Source organism: Orcinus orca, chromosome 20 (genome assembly GCF_937001465.1).
Source record: "Orcinus orca chromosome 20, mOrcOrc1.1, whole genome shotgun sequence".
Taxonomy (NCBI): domain Eukaryota; kingdom Metazoa; phylum Chordata; class Mammalia; order Artiodactyla; family Delphinidae; genus Orcinus; species Orcinus orca.
Genome location: NC_064578.1, coordinates 8743079 through 8763116, shown reverse-complemented (window position 1 = coordinate 8763116; position 20038 = coordinate 8743079). Strand labels below are relative to the sequence as shown.

General features: G+C 47.1%; 1 long non-coding RNA gene across 1 annotated transcript in view; it reads right to left on the bottom strand.

Annotated features, from left to right (window-relative positions):
• Positions 1-19794, bottom strand: part of LOC125962757 (uncharacterized) — a 77341-nt gene extending 57547 nt beyond the window's left edge. Inside the window, exons 1-2 of the long non-coding RNA XR_007474463.1 lie at positions 19747-19794; positions 19605-19651 (exon numbers count right to left, since the gene is read on the bottom strand). This is a non-coding gene — a long non-coding RNA (uncharacterized LOC125962757). The remainder of the gene's footprint in view (positions 1-19604; positions 19652-19746) is intronic.
• Between the last annotated feature and the right edge of the window lie 244 nt (positions 19795-20038).

Below are 20038 nucleotides of genomic sequence, written 5' to 3'. Positions count from 1 at the left end.
CTTCTCTGGATCACAGAAGCTGGCATGAGAAGTTTCTCTTCTCTCAGTGAGGCTAAACAGCCTTCATCTTGCCTGCCAACTGTAAGTGATTGGTTATGTCTGGCTGGAGAACTGTGTTGAGAAGCAATCTGAGGCTGTGCTTGGCTGGAGCATCGAGAGTGTCCTGATCCATTAGTGATGCCTGCCATGATGCAGAAATGGGAGCGCCAGATTTCTGGCCATATGTTTGCCAGCACTCTTCTACAGTATCATGACGGTGCACTTTGCTGATGTCTTGTTCTATCACTCCATCTATGCACAAGCTGCCAATGCAGAACTAACAAAAGTATACCTAAGACCTGCACAGGAGATCAGACTGCAGAAGTAGCATGTTTCTTGTGTCAGTGCACACAAACACACGCAAACACACATACAATATACATACACCCCTAGTAAGAACTGCTTTAAAATATAAACACCCTAGCTCAAGTCAGGTAATCCTATAATTATATCACATTTTTTCTTACTTTCCGCCTATATTTTACTGAGTTTTAGCATCTCTTTACTACACAAATGATTTATCCTAGATGTGAGGAATAGTGAAACGTGCTAATCCCAGGGACTGAGAGTCTTGCCCTTCACTTCCTGCTTTGCTTTTGGGGAGAGAGAGAAACGCAAGGAGGGAAGATGCATCTTGGGGCTAAATGTATATAATGGCTGCAACTACATGTAAAGACCAACTGCTCTCAGCTGAGGAGCTCTGGGCTGGAGTTGGCCTTTGTCCTATCAGCTGGGAGGTCCCTCAATGAGGCCGCAGTGACTGGGCCTGAGACCCCACCAGAACACAATGAGTCCATATGATGGAGCAGCTCACAGACTCTCTAAGGTTGTAAGAAAAACCAAAAGAAAAATAAAACACAGCACTGATGTCCTTAATTTGCTCCCAGATCTAGAGAACGTGTATACTCCTTCAGGCAGTCGAGGGGTTCGCAATTAAACTCTTAAATGCGTAGAGTACTTTGTAGGCATACGTTCCTCGGACCAACCAAACACTTAAATTTCTTTCTCCTTAACCGGTGTGGTTCGTCATGGCTCACGTCTCCCACAAATCTGTTCTGTATTGGTTGAACGCAATTTGGGCTTTTCCAGTAGCACTCCACTTGACACTCTAAATATATTAATTATAGTAGCTATTAATTGACTGAGAAGCGTCAGTTTTCTTGTCTGCAGGACAAAATAATACCACCTAGCTCAAGGGCAGTTGAGGCAGCGTCAGGGAGGATGATAGTTATAATAGTAATAATGTTAACAACAGTAGTGGCTTCTATCAAGTTTCATAGGTACCAAGAATTGTGCTAACCATTATCTCATTTAATTCTTCCCATAGCAATGTGGGAGAGGTATTATCTATATTTTAGAAAGAAATGAAAACTCAGAAGGATTAAGACATGTTGTCATGGCCAAATTAGACTATTTCTCCTCCTTGAATGAACTGCTATGATGTGCTCTTCCTATGGTCATATTTTATGGCTTTAGTCATGTGCCTAGAACAGAATCATCAATGGTCTCTGGTCATGATTAGTAGCACCACTGCTACAGACTGATAACTAAATGTACTCCCTATAAGGAGTATCAGCCCCACTGTACGGATGTGGAGACTGAGGCCAAAGCCTCAAAGCTAGTAGATGGCGGAGCCGCCCACCAGTTCCAATCCCAAACCACACACCTACCAGCCATTGGCCCTGCAGCTCTTATATGACTCTAATTCTCTAACCATCTGTGAGGCAACTTCCTTTTGTTATAACCGAAGTTGCCTGCCAAGTCTGGGCTGGCTAGGGGCAGCCTTAAGACTGGCAAACAGTCTGGTCTTTCCTTTCCGTTGGAATGTGATGGGAAGGATCCGTGAACACAGACTGTTTCCAAAAGCCTCCCGTACCCGGGACCAGCTGCCCCTTGGAAGTCCTCCGGCCTCCAGGGCTGGCAGGGCACCTCCAGCTCTGGCCTCGTGACACAGCATGAGGGCGAGCTCCCGTCCGCGTGCGAACCTTTGCAGTCAGTAGCCAGCAGCTGCTGCCAGAGATCAGCAATAAGTAGAAATCGTGTAAATTCAACTGCGTGCACCCACGCTCCCTACGGATCACGTGACTTCCTATTAACAGTACCTCTGGTCTTACCAAACCGATATTTCCTGTAAAGGGTTTAGACTAACTGTGGTTTTTAACAAGGGTAACATCATGCATTTCTGTGAGAGGGAACAACCATAGGTCAGACAGCCAGACGGGCAGTCTGAAAAACAGATCCATACTCCGAATCGTTCAGGCCGATAGGAAACCCAGATAAATGTGTTGGGGATGAGGAAATGATCTGGGCGAGATCTGACGGGAGACAAACGAAACCTGCTTGGCTAAGGAAGACCCCTCAAAGATGCAGCACTGAACTTCTCCTCGGTGCTTCTTTGAGAAACGCAACCTATGAAGATTGGACACCCCAGAGCCTGATCGATGAGGCGCAGACCATCCTTGACTCTAGGGTGGCTGGCACTCTCTCCGGGGTCCCACGCTCTACCCCTGTAGTTACAACACAGATGACGTGACTGCTGATGGCAATCTTCCCTTGGACAGCATCCCTCTCGGCTGCGCCCTCGCTCAACAGCTTAGAAGCCCTGCGATCGTTTTGCTCTTGGGAAGGGCCGAGGCTGCCTTGGAGAACATATTTGCCCTGACCGGCTTCTCATTTGGCAGGATAGATATGCCGTGACTGAGCTCTGAGCTCGTGAACCCAACCTGCGCCTTGAAAAACAAAATGAAGACGAGGAAAAGGTTTGAACGTCTTCCCTGAACCCACACCTGGCCCGACAGCCCCCTTTTCCTGTTAAGACGTCAAATGTGATATGACAGGGTACCATTTATCACTTAGACATCCTCCACTGCTTCCTGTTCCTGTAACCTGCCTCTTCTATTTACTTTACGTCAAATGGAGACATTTCTTACAGGGGAGCTTTCGACATGGGTGACGCTTTCCTGATGCTGCATCTTTTTTTTTAATAAATTTATTTATTTTCTTTCTTTATTTTTGGCTGCATTGGGTCTTCGTCGCTGTGCTCGGGCTTTCTCTAGTTGCGGCAAGCGGGGGCTACTCTTCGTTGCGGCACGCGGGCTTCTCATTGCGGTGCACGGGCTTCTCATTGTCGTGGCTTCTCTTGCTGCGGAGCACGGGCTCTAGGCGTACAGGCTTGAGTAGTTGTGGCTCGCGGGCTTCAGTAGTTGTGGCGCACGGGCTTACTTGCTCCGCAGCATGTGGGATCTTCCCGGACCAGGGCTCGAACCCGTGTCCCCTGCATTGGCAGGCGATTCTTAACCACTGCGCCGCCAGGGAAGCCCCTGATGCTGAATCTTGTTCCAAAATGCCACAAGCAAAGTCGCTGGCCTAGAATATCAACATGTCAGAGGGTTTTCATTGTTCTGGGCACAACTCAATCATTTTTCTTCTGGCTCATCTGGGAATTTCACTTGGTAAATTAGGGTCAATCCTACCAGGAACATTCAAAACAACCGCTATGCAACACTAAAATCCACTTCCTTCTCCCCCTTTGACTGATTTAATAGAGAACGCATATACATAGAGTTTACACTGGATCTGGCCAATAGAGCCTTCTGCAAGGACGGAAATGTTCCATTTCTGGGCTGTCCAATATGGTAGCCTCTAGCCACATCGGGCTATTGAACAATTGAAATGTGGCTATTGCAACTGAAGAACTGAATTTTATACTGTGTTAATTTTAATTAACTTAAAATTAAACAGATATGCAGATAATGTACCGTACAGACTGGTAGAAACGGTCAGACCCTGAACTGTACTATGGATGGAGAAGTGTTAAGATTTATTTTGTATAAAAATTTCAGTTATCTAGTCAACTGTTTTCTCCAGCCCCAAACACTGGTAACATGTCTGCAGGTTGCACATGACCTTACTTTTGTTGGCCTGAACATATCTCAGAAAAAGCGAAAGTAGGAGATGCTCAATTCATAAAATGGTGCATTTCTGTTGAGGTTTGGAGCATGACGAAGAAGAAGAGAAGAACCGGCCTGGCGCCTGGGTTAGGTAGTGGGATGCAACCAGACGAGACAGAGTGGGAGAACTTTGCAAAATAGTACCAATGGGATGGGGCATGGCATTCTGCACCCAAGGTCTATGCTCTAGCGTTCATTCATTCGCTCATTCAGTATTTACTAAATCTCTACTATATGCCATGTACGATATCTCAGTTGCTTCACCTATAAAAGGAGAAGAAATAATAAATTATGCCTAAGTAGATAATGTATGTAGTATACTTGATGAACCGTAAGCCACCAGAGAAATGTGACCTATGTTGGGGTTTTCTTTAGTCTTCTCAACCAGGAAGAAATATTCAAACTGGAAGGGGTACTTAAATTGCAAATTTAAAACTCCAGAGCGGGGACAAAAGATTAAGAAACAATCCAGTCACTCTGGATGATTATTCTAGATAGTTTAAATCCATGCAACTGGATAATTAATATCCTGAGATAATGAAACAATTCACAGGTGAAAGGCAACAGATCAGGAAGACGGGGAGAAAGGAAGAAAATCATGTTTTACAATGTCTTGGTTTTGAAAGAAAAAATGAAGAAAGGACATTATATTGGCACAACTTAAGAACGGATTATTAACAAGGTGATTTTGAAAAAGGAAAGTGGAAAGCTAGTATCTCAAGGGAATGGTACAGTACAAATATGTTTTGATCTCAGAAAGCATATGATGCTGTCCCTCAAGAAATACCTAAAGATGAGATAGAGAGATGTGAAATGGATGAGAGACTTCTCAGTGGATGTGTAGCTACTCAACCTAATTCTGTCTTCCAATTTATGCACACCTTTCACGTAGAAGGGACTTGATCACAGGGAACAATTGCATACCAAGATGTGATGAGATCTCAAACTGATAAGGCAGTGGTTCTGAGTGTGGTCCTGGCACCTGCAGCATCAACACCACCTGGAAACTTGCTAGAGATGCAAATTCTCCCACCCCAGACCCAATGAATCAGACACTCTAGGATGGAGTCCAGCAGTCTGGACTGTCACCAACCTTTCCGGGTAATTCTGGTGCCCGATAAAGTTTGAGAGCCACTGTGCTACGGGGAGACTACTGTTCCTTGAATTCTCATTGGTAAAAACTTGGAATCCTCTCATAGTTTGAGGCTCTGGCTAAGAGAGGGTGAAGTGGGGAGAAAATACAGGAGGGTCAAATATTTCCTTTCACAAGAGAACTTGTACTTGGTGAAGTACCTAGACTTTTATTGTTAAAAGGTTCTAGAGAACAGAGGTAGAACCAATATTTAGAGGCTAAACAGCCTATGATGTCTATTCAGGAAAGAAGTTATAAACTAACAGTGAAAGGTTTTCAACTATGATGTAGTGTGTGAGTTTCTCACACAGCCGGGAGGCCTCCATCACTGGAGGGAAAGACATGGTAGGTATTTTGTAGCAGAAAGTCCTGCTAGTGGAAGTCTGGGTCAGAAGAACAGAGGATTTGTTCTAGTTTTAGGTTTTCTGTCTTAAAATGATGACTGACTTACCTGTCTCTCACCTCCAAAATACCCACATGGTTGACCCTTTCATATCCATCCATGTCATCTCCTCCCTGGAAGCAAAGAGGAGCCCCAGCCTTTTGAGAATTCAACCCACTGAAGAGGAGATTTGGGGAGCTTGAGAACGTCTCCCAGCAGTTCAAGATCAAATTCTAACTTCTGCTTCATGGGACAAAGTCACTTGCTCAGCAGCTGAGGATGAGCCTGAAACCCTTGATGAGGCATCACATTCAGGCTGATTTCCTTCTTCCTGATTACCCTCATCAAGAGAGGCCAGGGCTTCCCTGGTGGCGCAGTGGTTGAGAGCCTGCCTGCCGATGCAGGGGACGCGGGTTCGTGCCCCGGTCCGGGAAGATCCCACGTGCCGCAGAGCGGCTGGGCCCGTGAGCCATGGCCGCTGAGCCTGCGCGTCCGGAGCCTGTGCTCAGCGACGGGAGAGGCCACAACAGTGAGAGGCCCGCGTACCGCAAAAAAAAAAAAAACAAAACAAAAGAGAGAGGCCATATGCGACCACTGGCGAAGGAGCTTAACCCCAACCCGGCCCCCAACTGTGTGATTCGGACAGTTACTTCTCGCTACAGCTTCATCTGTAATGTGGGGAGAATCCAACTAGTCAATGCAGGGACTAGGCAGCTATAACCATCACGAGAGGGGCAGTGACGCTCAAGCATGAGCGAGCCCAGCCCCTCCCCTTCCCTCATCTTCCCAGGAGGATTCTATTTTCAGCTTCTCTGCTCAGAGTAAATGCAGAATTGAAGAAAGCAAAGTCACAAAATGGAAAGAATACAGAAGGACAGGAGAGATCTGAAGGCTGGAGATAGCATGAAGAGGTGAGCTAAGGGTGCCCGGGGGGAGCAGAGGAGAAGGGATATGGGGCAGCTGGTATGACAAGAGGGCTTTGGGAAAGTAAGGTGGTTAGACAGCCCTTTTCAGGGGTTTGCTCTGTGCTATGTAAAATAATTCTCCCTTGGTTTCCTCTTCAAATGGCTTCAGTAAAGACATATTACTGTTCAAGGCTCTTGAGGTCAGATGGATTTTCTTTTGCACTGGTCACTGGCCGCATAGCAGGGACCTAGCTGAATTTGATGATCAATGTGTTGCTAACGAGGGCAATCCAACTCATGTAGATCTGTGACAGGTTGCAATTGTCCAAGGTCAACCCATTCCCATTGTCCACCCTCCCAACTTCCAACACATAAACATGACCCACTTATAAGACTATTTCAGCAGACTTCCAGCAGGGGGTTGACCAGTTGTTCATCAATGACAGTGGGTCCCACAGGCAAATTTCAAAGGCAAGTCCCTTCTCATGCACAGGGGCAGAAGACATATCTGAAGAACACACCAGAGTCATATTCTAACAGTATGTCCTGACTGCGGCTTGCTGGGAACACACCCTGGGGACATGGTCAGCAAAGATCTGCAGAGAACTGCTACAGCCACGGGTCAGAGAATTCTACACGTACCTGCCTAGAAAGATTGCTGGGCACAGGTGGGGTTTTTTTCAACTTCCCTTTCCAAAAGCACTTACTCTAATAAACACACTGAGATGAAATAATGATCGTGTCACCGGTGCATAAGAAGGATAATAAGATATAAATATACAGCCCCAATAAATTCAACTCCCTTTGAGGAAAATAGCTAACTTGCCAATACGTATGAATCAATTTAACTTATAAAAGGAACCGAGTCGCTCACTGGATTACACTGAGAAGAGTGATTAACAGACTGTCAATTCTAATACGAATTTTGTCTCTGCCCAAGTGAAGGTTTAAAATTCATTTCATTTTTATGCATAAAATTCTGCTACTTTTTATTTTTTTTCAATTTTAAACTCTGTATGTTCTCTCTGGAAGAAAAAAAAATAGAGGAAAGGGTTGAAATGAAATTAAAAACTCCAAATCTTCCCTTTTGATATATGCAAGCCTGTATCTACTTATGTCTTAAAAACATAAGATTATACCTTACACACTGTATTCTTGTTTTGGTTTTTTAACGTTCATTAATTTACTTAATAGCTTTTTCTGGAGCACATTCTAGGTGCCTAGTCTCAAGGACTGAAACTGTGAGCCCGCCCTCAGGGCTTTGAGAGGAAAGAAAATAAGTAGATAAATAAGTCTACAATTTCATACACAGATATAATTTATAGTATATAAAATATAGGATCACTAATTGTGAAATTTGATGATAGAAAGGGGCAGGAATGGGAAAGAGAATAACAAGGACAACCTGTCCCTTAAGGGGGTCGTGGGTGCCACTCTGATAAGGAGAACTAGGAGGTGAGCCCCACAGGACAAGCCATGAAACACTGAAGAGCCAACAGAAGGCAGTGTTTCAACCGGAGAGATTATTACAAATTATTATAAATAGAAACTCCGTTTGGTTACTATAAGCCCATTGTACAGGAGAGGAAACTGAGGCTCAGGGAGCCTGATGAACGTTCTCAAAGTATACATTAACCAAGTAAGAGGTGACCTAGCTTTAGAGCTGGACATGAGTTCACCCACTGAGCTGCTCAAAGGTTAACTATATCCTACGGCTTTATATGCAGAATTCCCAGAATAAATATCTGCTCAAAAAAGTCACACCTGTTGTTTTTGGTTTCGTTATTATTATCTTCTGTGATAGCAAACAGATTCTCCTCTGACCATCCCAGAAGCCAGCAGCTCACAGCAATGGCAGAACTCTCTCTTTTCTATGAACTGCTGAATGATGACGTGCCCCATGAATGGGCAGGAGATGCTACCAAGCATTTGCATATGATGGGCCATCCCACATCTCTGCCCTTTTAACCCTTCCCATAAACATGTATAAGAGATAGAAAGTCATTCTAATGCACAAAGGGCCAAGAGAGGCTCTCTTTTAGCTATCTATTTATATGCTTCCTAGCTAGATGGGAGTCCATCCTTAAGATCCCAACATCCACTATGAAAGGAGAAAAACAAAGACCACCAGGTCAAAGCATGAGTCCCAATGGAAGTTATTAGTGTCATCTTGGTATTACTCTTAGTCTGGTCCATCATTATACTTGAATAGTCAATGAGCGTTGGATAAGGCAATGGTTACCAGTGCATTCGCTCTGAGGCTGTGTTTGTGTGCGCCCACGCAATCTTTAGTATAAGTAATGTAATAATGGGTACTATTGATCACCTGTATACGCCCAGACCCTGAGGAGGGCAGTATGTTTAACAGGATAAAGAGAACAAACTGAAGTTCTAATGAATCTGTCAGGAGTATTTGCAGTTCATACTATGTTGTTTAAAATACTTGCTTAAAAATAAGCAATTCCGGTAACTTAAAAGGAAACCAAATACTTAAGAATGGTAAAGAATTAGAGAAGACAGCCTCCATCACGTGGAGATCCCAAAGAAATGTAGGTAATTTCTTATGGAGGGCAGAAGTTTTATTCAGCCACGCCCCGGTGAGCAGAGCACGCAGCAGATTGGAAACAAATCACACACAGCGGTATCTTCTTTATGAATGGGCCTAAGTACAATGAGCTTGTAACTGTGGTGTGATTCTGGCCTCAGACCTTCAACTGCATTTTGTTAAGGAATCCATTTTAGCCTCAGGGCTTCAATTACAGGATCCACCCTCCTGTGTTTCACTTCCTTCTCTTTCCTCAATGCTTAAGTGGTATGGAAGATCTATGAGGGATGAAAATAAATAAATGCATAACTATGTTCATTTATAATGCATTAAACTCAGCTACATATATCTGCCCACGTTGCATGTGATGGTCTAGCCTGTGGATAAATGACATGCATTTTTATAACCTGAGTTTCTATGTCCTGGCTGCTGTGATTTCTACATTATGGTAAAGGAAGGTCAGGCAGATGTTTAAAAAGCCAGCTGTCTGCTCTCAGATGGATTCTTCACCACGGTATCTCCTCCTCAAGTGGAAGACTCTCACTGTGAACGTACCTGACACCATATACAACACACATGATATTTTTCTTCAACAAGGAGAGACCATTTTGTCATTTTGGGGGGATGCGTATTAAATCTTTTTTTTTTTTTTAAACAAATACACAACTATGGGCCAATCTGCTTCTCAGAGCAGAGGTCTTTCCCCATCTGTAAGCCTTTGTTTTTCCTTGTCTCTTTCCAAGATACAAGAGGTAATAAAATGGCATGAAAAAAAATAAGTGATTTGAGAAATGACTGAAATTTGCCGACCTCTACAAGACATGAAAACATCCTGGAAAATTGAGGGTATCTTGAAGAAACTGGGAAGGGGGGATAGAGTGTCCATGTGGAGTACACCATCAATGCACATTCTCACAACACCCAGTGGGACCAGCGCTGGGATCTGTCCATTTCACAGGAGAGAAAACCCAGAGAAGTGAGGTGACGGGCTCAGCAGCGCCCAACTAATTAGTCAGAAAGTCAAAACTCTATTCGCTCGACTTGCCGTTCATGCTTTTTTCCGAGGTCCCATGTTCTAGAATGGTCTTACTACCTTGCCTTCTTGCCACTGTCCTTTAAGGAGACCCTTTCAATCTGAATCTCCCGGGCATGGAATATGGGTCGATTTCAGAAACAATCATTCAGCTTCAGAAATTGATCACCAGTGAAACTGACACATGCCTGGTAGCGGCGGAGGCGCACATTCGCATGGATTCAACCAATGGCTTGGGAACCTCCCATTTTCAAAACAGCCAATGGCCAGACTCCATTCAACTCTTCCCCTCCCACTGTGTGGATAAACCTTGGAGTGCCCCCCACTGGCTTCAGGTCATTCACCTTTTGGATTTGCTTCTATCTCGGATAAAGGAAAAGAAAAAAAACCAAAACTTTAAGTTTGGGAAAACTAGATGACATTTCACACACTTGTTTGTTGTGTTTGCCATCAAATCTTTAGATCAATTTTCTTTTTTTTTTCCTTGCAGGAAAATCTTCACGTGCCTCTTTTACATGATGTGTGGGTGTATAAGACGTGTGTTGGTGGTCACGTGTGTGAGCATGTTCTCGAATACCGGGGGTGAAACTGTGGGAACCAAAGCATTTAATGGCCTTGGCCAAGGTGAATGTCTCTCCTTGAAAGCTGGGTTTATTTTGGCAATACTGCTTTTCTCCCCGGTTCCCCCTGACCTCCCGTATTACTGTCTGTGGATTATTTTTTTTTAACCGAGGGAGATACTTAGGCATGGGCTGAGGGAGATAAGTGATATGGTCAAATCACTACTGCCAAAGCTTGAAATTCCGGACCACGTTAATAGCTCTGGTTGACCTCTAAATGAAACGCCACCTTTGGTTATTAACATGTCTCTCTCTACTTTTATGATTTTTCGGAACATAATTTGTCACAGTTTTTATCTGCACAGAGCAAGCTTTAAGCTTTTAAAAATGTGAGTTATCTTTTTACAACTGCTAACAATTACACATCACAGAACCACTGCTCTGAAAACCAATTATGAAAAACCGGCATGGAGTCAGCGTTCAGCCTGGGAGTGTGCTTTTGCCACTCGGAATTAGACGTTTCTGAACTCTTGCCATGGGGCCGCCGGTGCTTGGGAACTGGGAACCGGCAACTAAACTTGGAAATGGCTTGTGAGATCCGGGAGATAAGATAGGGGCAGAGAAATTAATTGTCCTTGTGCTGTATGATCATCTGATAACTGGACCGCAGGGGCCATCCCAGGTCTAGATGTGTGGTGGTCGTTTCTGTTGGAGGATGATTTGCTCAGACCCTGGGATCTTATGCTGTCTTTCAAAGGCCACCTGCTTGTCCTGAGATGCTTATCAGGGAGTTTCTGGGCTACTGTTTCAGCCTCAAATACTCTCGTGATTACAGGACAGAGTGCATTGTCTAGACACTGTTCTGGCTCTCAGCGCACTGTGAGGCTTGAATGTTCACTCCGCTCCTTCTTGCTCTCACCTGCGGGCTAATTGGGGGACAGTGTCACATTCCATCAGTGTACGGTTCAGCACACAGACTACAGAGCCAGACCACGTGGCTTCAAACCCTGGCCCCGAAACCCAGTGCTCTGAGACCTTGAGCAAGTTGCTCAACTTCTCTGTGCCTCAGTTTCCTCATCTGCAAAATGGGGTTAACAATCACACGCCTCTCAAGGATGGCTGGAGAATTAAAGAAACAGGGTCAGGCACAATGCACAGAAGAATGTCAATATGTTATTTTATTACGTTAGCCCGTTTCTTCTTGTTTTTATCCCTAGACACTGGCACGGAGCTGAGGAGTCTGGGGTCTGAAGCACAGCTAGAGACATGAGGGAAGCAGTGGAATCCACAAGGGCTGCCTTCCTGCCATTTTTATTAAGGTGAAAAGGTTTTATTTCTTGGCAGTTCAGATGATGATGAAGAGTTGGCAGAAATGGTGTGAAAGCCAGGGGCAGCCTTCTCCATGGAGGATGGAAAGAAACATCTGCGGTTAGACCACGAAGAAAAGTAGGGCAGGGAGGAAAACGGGGGTGCCCTGGATGGGAGTTCCTTCACTCTCTAGGCTCAAGTCCCCTCTGTGGACAGCTCCTGGGTGGAAACCTAGCATCCTATAGATGCTCAGTAAACAATGAACAGAAGGATGAAATGAAACAAAAACAGTGACTTTCTGGTTTTCCCCCCTTATTGCGAAGGCATAATACCTGCTTCCCTAGGGGGAGGATGGAGAAGCAAACGTGACCCCCATATGCACGAACGAGGCAAGACTTCCTGATAAAAGAGAGCGGAGGAGGAGAGACAGGGAGAGGGGAGAAAGAACAAAAGTGAGTAAGCAAGAGAGAGTTGATAAACCTGGCCTGAACCTCCTAAGATGTGCTGTGGCTTTCACACACTATCTCATTGAAGCTGTCGTCAGCCAGCACAGTGCCTAAGAGTTTTTACAGATGAGAGTTCTGCAAACCAAGCAGGATGAGAATTTGTTGGGAAAAAAGTATGACTTGGAGAAAGTCTGAAACTCACACGTCCCCAGGCTAGGCAGGTGGCACAGCTGGGACCCAAGCCGACGTCCATCTGGCTACCTCCAAAGCCCATCAGCACGTGGGAGACCTAAGATGCTTACGCAGCCCGCCTGGTGCCAAGCTGAGTGATGCTCCCAGGGAAACCGCTGCTGCACGGCCCGTGCTCACGGTTGAGGGGTGTCTGGCTGCTCCCGTGGCTGACAGACGGAGACACCCCCCAAACAGAGGACTCGTTCCGGGCCTCGGCAGCTCCCGCCTCCCTCTCAAAAGAACAATTAAAAGACTCTCTTCCAGGAAGTAATTTTTTTCCCCCTCCTTTCCAGGACCACTGTCTGCCTTGGCCCCATGGGTAAAACATTCCCTTTGCTCCCATCTCCCTGGCAGGAAATCTATTCAGAAAGGATGTTGATTATCCTCTTCAGCACTTATTTCCTTTACATTATTTTGATTCCGTTCTTTCTCATTATACTCCCAATATGTTTTGGCAGCCTGGGCTTGCAGATGGGAACAAACAAAGGCTTCTACAGTCCTTGGGCTGTACCTTCACACTTGACTCCAAAATGATTTCTCTGGGGGCTGGCTGTCCCTCCCTGCAGGGCTGGGCCAGTGGACCGGGGCTAATCTGCATGGCTGGCCAATGCCCAGGGCTGGCTGGGTTTCTGGAAGGTAGGATCCAGAGGCAAGGTTGCAGACACCGGGGCAGTGAGCCCCTCTGCCTCCTTTGATTGACTTGCGACCTTGTTTCCCGGGCCCTCTTTAAGGACAGGGGAATGCAAGAAGACCGCAGACATCATCTTTGGCACATCATTCCCTAATGGGCCTTCTGCCCAACTGGCTCTCTGTGCTGGTCCAATTGCAGGAGGCAGCCCACTCCCAGCCCTTTCTTAGGGACAGAGACCCAGCCCCAGCCCGGGGGCCCAGGTAGCTACATTTGTATCAGCTCCCTCCTCCCTCCCCAGGGGACTAGACCCAGGGGGAGACCCTGGCCTAAAGGGTGTCCATCCAGAGGCAACTTGGTGACTTGGGACATGGATGCTGGCTCACCAGGTTCTCTCTTTTCTGGCCATTTGAACTAGGACATTAAAAGCCTGAGCCAGCAGTTGGCAGGACCTAAATTAGAAAGGGGGTGCTTATAGAGGATCTTGATAGATGCTGGGCCAGGCAAACTTATAAGGATGCAAAAGCAATCAGCAAACGGAAGAAAGGGCTAAGAATGAAAGGAACAACAATCGTGGCAACACGAACATTTCTGAGTACTCACAGGTGCCACGTGCGGTCCCAACCATCTTTTTGTTTCACCTCATTTGACCTTCTCGCCAAAACACTCTGAAGTATGTTTGCGACGCTCCCTGTTTTCCCAGATAAGGAAATTAACTAATTTACCAAGCGCATCTTCTTCTAAAGCCAACCTTTTTTTTTTTTTTTTTTTTAATAATACCATCACTCTCTCTATACGGTCACCCATGAAGCTCTCAATAGAGGAAAAGCAAGCAAGAATCCAGAGGGGAGACACATCACAGACGGAGCTGGCCCGGCTGGGAGCTGCCGCAGACCCCATCCCATCTAGATGTGACCTGGGAGAGCAAACAGCCTCCTTCCATCCTTGTGGTAACCTGATTGGAATCTCTATTCCTGGCAGCTGGGAGTCAGACTGAAAATCTTCCTCCCAGACTCTGTTCAAATGTCTTTTCTGCTGGGAGACTCTCCCTGAGTTCCTCCTTATCCCACAAGCCAAACTGGTTCCTCCCTCCCCTGGGCCTCCCTGGCGGCCAGCTCATACATCTTTAACTGCCTCAGTCTCACTGCATTTTGATTATTTGTTTACGGCTCCATTTCCCCAACTAGACAGGACACACCTTCTTCTCTGAATCCCAGCTTGCAGCACAGAGCCGGATATACAGTAGCTGCTTATTAAATGCTTGTTGAACGTATTCATTCATCCATCTGATATAATATCCATCTGATATTGTGTCAGGAATTGTTCTAGGCTACAGGGATACAAACTATGGTCCGTGAGCCAAATATGGCCGTTTGCTTAAAGATGGCCCTCTGCTTGTTTCACATAAATAAAGTTTTATTGGAACACAGTTACGCTCATTCATTGACCTGCTTTCTATGGCCACTTTCATGCTATACTAACAGAGCTGCACGGTTGTGAAAGAGATCTTGCGGCCCACAAAGCCAAGAATCTTTACTCTCAGCCCTTTGCAGAAAAACCTGCTGACTCCTGGTCTAAGTCAGTGGTTCCCAAAGTTGTCTGCACATTTGGATCATCTGGAAAACGTCAAACTATTGACTGTGTCTCATCTCTAGGGATTTAGAATCAATTATTCTGGCCTGGGTTTGGGGGTTTATGAAAGATGTGCAGGTGATTCTACTGTGCAGACAAATTTGAGAACCACTACTCTAAGCAGAACAGAAGATTAGCTAGCTAGTCATGATTATAGCAAATTAGTAATGAGTAAAAACAGTGACTGTAGCAAATGAGTAATTAGTCAAAAAAAATAATGAAGTGCAGGCTGGAAAAGACCTTGGCCATCTCGATCCATGTAATCTGAGGCTGAGGGCGCCAAACTGGAGAGGGCAGGTGACCTTTCAGGGCTGCTTGGAATCACTGGCCTGAAAGCCACAAGCTCAGTCTTCAGGTGCTGGGCTCCTTCAGTGACCTTACAATGGTGTCTCGTCTCTGATCCTACTTTACCCAGAGAAAATGACAGCAGCGGGGCTGAGCCTGGACCAAAGAAACAAAAGCCACGGAGATGGGGGGAACTTCAATTAGCATCCCAGAGGGGCTCAGTGCCAACGGCATTGAAAAAAGCCCAGGAACTTCGCTGGTTTCACAAGATAGAAAAGCAAGGTTTGAGCTGAGTGTGATTTGGAAGTTTAGAGGAAGCATCTTTGACGCCCTATGGAAAGCCTTGAGCGCACACAAATGTGCATATTTCGTGCCCCCTCTCTAGAATACAAGAGAGAATGGTGACTTTGTTCACCCAGCATCAGGGATAATGCCCAGTACATGGTGAGGACTCAGAGAATTTGAGTGGCAGATGGATGGAAGAAGGGAACTCAACGCAGAGTCTCGAGGTGGTGATGCTATCATTAGTTCAGTGTTTCCCTGGCTAGACTGTGCCTTGGAGACACAGCCATGAACCAGAGAGAAACCAGGAGACAGACGACGAACATGACACAGATGAGGTCCAGATCATTTCACACGGTGATCAGCGTTAGGAAGAAAATAAAACTGCAAAGTGTGATAAAGGGGGGCTATCTTAGAGGGGGTAGTCGGGGAAGGAATTTACAAAGAGATGCCATTTGAGCTGAGGCCTGGAGAAGGAGGACGCAGCTATGAGTAGGGCCGCAGGGCAGGTGCTCCGGGCAGAGGGAACAGGAAGGGCAGGAGCCTGGAGGTGTGAACATGGCACAGGATGGAGGCCAGTGTGGTGGGCCTTGGGAAATACGCTTCAGGCAGAAGGTGAAGAGGCAGCTAGAGAAAGAGCTTATGAGAGCCTGGGGGCTAAGGAGTCAGACCCTGAGGTCAATGGAAAGGGTTATCAAAGGGTGGGGTGACTCATGCTCCAGCACGTGCTTTAGATCACACAGCTGAGCAGCACGGGTTTGGCAAGACGTAAAGGAGGTGTCCTGAGTTCAACAGCGTCCTCCCAAAGTTCGTGTCCACGGGAACCTCCAGATGTGAGCTTATCTGGAAACAGGATCTTTGCCATTGTAATTAGTGAGATCATACCGGATTAGGGTAGACCCTAATCCAAAGAGCTGTGTCATTATATAAAGTACATGTCATGACTCAGAGAGACACACGGGGCAGAGAGAACAGCGCGTGATGGAACGTAGACACTGGGGCGATGCTTCCTCACACCCAGGAACCTCAAGGGTCACCGGCCACCACCCCAAGCTTGGCGAGAGGCACAGAACAGAGTTCTCCCCCAGAGTCTCCAAAAAGCACCACGCCCTGCCCACATGCTGAGGTCGGACTTCTGGTCTCCAGGACTGTGAGAGAATGAATTCGTGTTGTCTGAAGCCACTAAGCACGGGCTCATTTGTTACAGCAGCAGGAAGAAGTGAACAGAGTCAGAGAATGTGGTCTGGGAATGATGGGAGGGGGGGGAGACGGATGGAGAGAAGGGAGCGGCGGGGAGGGGGAAAGGGGACCTGGAGGTGCGTGCTCCCTGCTTGTGTGCACACTGAGTGATGCCACAGCCCCAAGCTACCGAGGGGAGGCTTTTGCTCAATGTCTGGGAGTCTATAGCAGTCATGCCCCTACACAGTTATAAGCTAAAGGAGGAAATGACCCCCATCTCTTCTGCATGGAGGATGCTAGTGAAACCGAGCATGACCCTGTGGGGATCCTGGGCACAGAGGCCTTTCTGTGTCCCCCGTTTCTTGTTTGTAGGGAATAGGCTTCAGCCCCCTGAGTTCCCAAGGGCAGGTTCAAACAGTTGCTAATCAGGCAGGGAAGGGGATGCAGAGACAAGGGAGGAGTAGTCAAGAAACACTAGTGCCGCCGTGGGGCAGGGTCCTGCTTCCACCTGAAGGGCCACACATATATCTTTGACCTCTTCTGCAGAACTAAAATCCCAATAAATGGAAGATGTTAACTACTTGATGAAGCATTCTCCATTCCAGAGGGAAGGTCATAGTGTGATAACCTCGAGAACCACAGAAGCTCATCAGAAGACAACCTGAGGCCAGACTAAAGGAGGCCCTGCACACACCCGGATCCTTACCGGCAGCCCCACCCTTGAACCATTGCTGTAAGACTCTTCACCAAATTCCCCCGGATTGGGACACACAGTTTTGGGGCCGTTAGCCTGCTGTGTGCCCCCTCTGCCTGGCAAAGCGACAAAGCTATTCTTTGCTACTTCACCCGGAACTCTGCTTCCAAGATTCAGTTCAGCACTGGTGCACAGAGGCTGAGTTTCGGCATCACTAGGCACTGCTCTGAGAACTTGGGCTACCCTGGTGGGGGAAGTTCATCCTGCAGGACAGGGTCCCCGGGGACACAGGTCAAGGCTGGAGGTACCAGGAGCCCACACTCCTGGGGGCTTGGAAGCAGAAGCCCTCCTGGATCCCCTGGGCCCACCCCGGACCTGTGAGTTGCTGCGACTGTTAAGGAAAACATATAGATTTAAGCAGATTCAATTAGGGGTTTAGAAGTCCAGAGGAAAAAGGGGGAATGCTCACAGCAAAAGGAGTTTCAACTTTCACGGTTGTTCAAAGAACTGGAAACCACAAGATGGGAAAAACCTTGATTCAATTTTTACACGTCCCCAAGGCACAAAGCATTCTCCTGGAAAAAGCCTCTTTTGACCCACTAACAGTCTCCCCCTAGGAAGGCGTTTTAGTGTAGTGGTTACAAATGAGGGTTCTGGAATTTTCTGGTTCACATCCCCACTCAGTGGGGGGGGGGGGTGTCACGTGACCTCTCAGAGGCTCAGGTCTCTCATCTTTAAAATGGGTCAGCAACGGTAATTTCTTCACAGGGGCACAGAGGATTTGGAGGAGGGAACGTGCAGAAAGCGGCAGTGTCCCCCCACCCTGGCTGCGCTTTGGGGTCACCTGGGGATCTTTAAAAGGCACTGACGCCGCCTGCCTCGCACCCCGAGACGTCCTGATTTAATAGGTCTGGGGTGCGACCCAGGCACTGGGTTTTGAGAGCTCCCTGGGTGATTTTAACGCGCAGCCTCGTTTGGACAGCACTGGCCTAAAGCACTTAATACACGTTGTCCGAGCCCACACTCGGCAGCTCCTGGGGCCAGGCAGCCTCATACAAATAGCTACCACCCTGTGGCCCTGTGGCTGCACAAGTCACTGCCCCTCTCTGAAGTCAGTTTACTTATCTGTAAAGGGAGACTAAGACACTCACGTCATTCGGATAAACTGCCAGGATGAAGCGAGCAAACGGCTGCAGAGACATTTACTGAACATCTGACACATGGTATTACATGCAGGGTACTGTCCCAATTCATCACTGCTTTCATTCGATTTTTGCAATCTGTCTCTCCTGCTACAGCAAGGCCACACGTCGCGAGCCTTTACTGCGGTGGTCTCGCCCTTGGAGAGGGAAAAGCAGGGTCCCGTCAATGGGTGGAGAGCTAGAAGCAGATTAATGCTGCTCTATTCTTGAAAGAGTGCTGAGCCCATGTCTTACTCTGTGTTTATCTGCCTGTTGAAATCAATGGTGTAAATAATGAAGCCGTGTGATGTCTGAGCATTTCTACCACTCATATCTTTCATTCTAATTAAAGCCAGAATGTTCCTTTTTAGAAATCTGTATGAATAATAAAAACCCAGCTGCCTGAACATAACATTGTCGTTTTTGTTTAAAAAAAAAAACAACAGGGGGTTGGGGGGGTAGGTGAGATCATGGCAGACTGGCTGGAGGGACCACGTGTGGAATTCCTGAGCCTTGGGACCTGTTGTTTCCTTTGCCTGTGGCCCCCCCACCCCGGATATCATAGCTCTCCTGGGTGTGGCTACGGCCACTGATAAGAGGTACTCTCATGCCTTAGGGCCTGGATGGCTCCAGGGTTGGGTCTCACCTCCAGCCGGGGGCCCAGGTGGAGGGAGGGCTTCCTTTGGGACCCCAAGAGTTTGGCATAAAAGGAGGCGGGCGCCCACAGTGTACACCTGCCCGGGCTGTGAGTGACCGCAGTTCACCTTGCAGAGCCTGACGAACAGAACTGGCTCTAGAGAGGAGGCTGTGTGAGTTCCCTCTGGCTGCTGTAACAAATGACCACACACTGAGTGGCCTACAACCACACAAACATATTCTCAGTTCTGGAGGTCGGAAGTCTGACCTGGGTCTCACTGGGCTACAATCGAGGTGTCAGCAGGGCTGTGGAGGCTCCAGGGCAGAGTCTGCTTCCTGGCCTTTTCCCGCCTCCAGAGGTGCCCGCACTCCTTGGCTGTGGCCCTTCCTCCATCTTCAAAGCACATGGCTCTAACCTCTGCCTGTCCTCACATCTCCTTCTCTGACTGGATCCACCCAGATAATCCAGAATTATCTCCCCATCTCAAGGTCAAGTGATTACGAGCCTTGATTGTATCTACAACTCTAACTTCCCTGTAACACACTCATAACCTACCGTATCCCCATAATTCATGTTCACGGAGTCCCCAGGGACGCAGGCATCTGTGAAAAAGGAGGGGCGTTACTTTGCCTATAGTGGAAGAGAAATGGAAAGATGGAGATAATGTTCCCAAGTGGCAGATTCAGAACTCTGATACCTTAGTCCTAGGAGGGGTCTGATGGGATTAGCTTGTGGCTGAATTTCGTGTGTGTGTGTGTGTGTGTGTGTGTGTGTGTGTGTGTGTGTGTGTGTGTGTGTGTGTAGTCCTAGGAGGGGTCTGATGGGATTAGCTTGTGGCTGAATTTCGTGTGTGTGTGTGTGTGTGTGTGTGTGTGTGTGTGTGTGTGTGTGTAGTCCTAGGAGGGGTCTGATGGGATTAGCTTGTGGCTGAATTTCGTGTGTGTGTGTGTGTGTGTGTGTGTGTGTGTGTGTGTGTGTGTGTGTGTAGT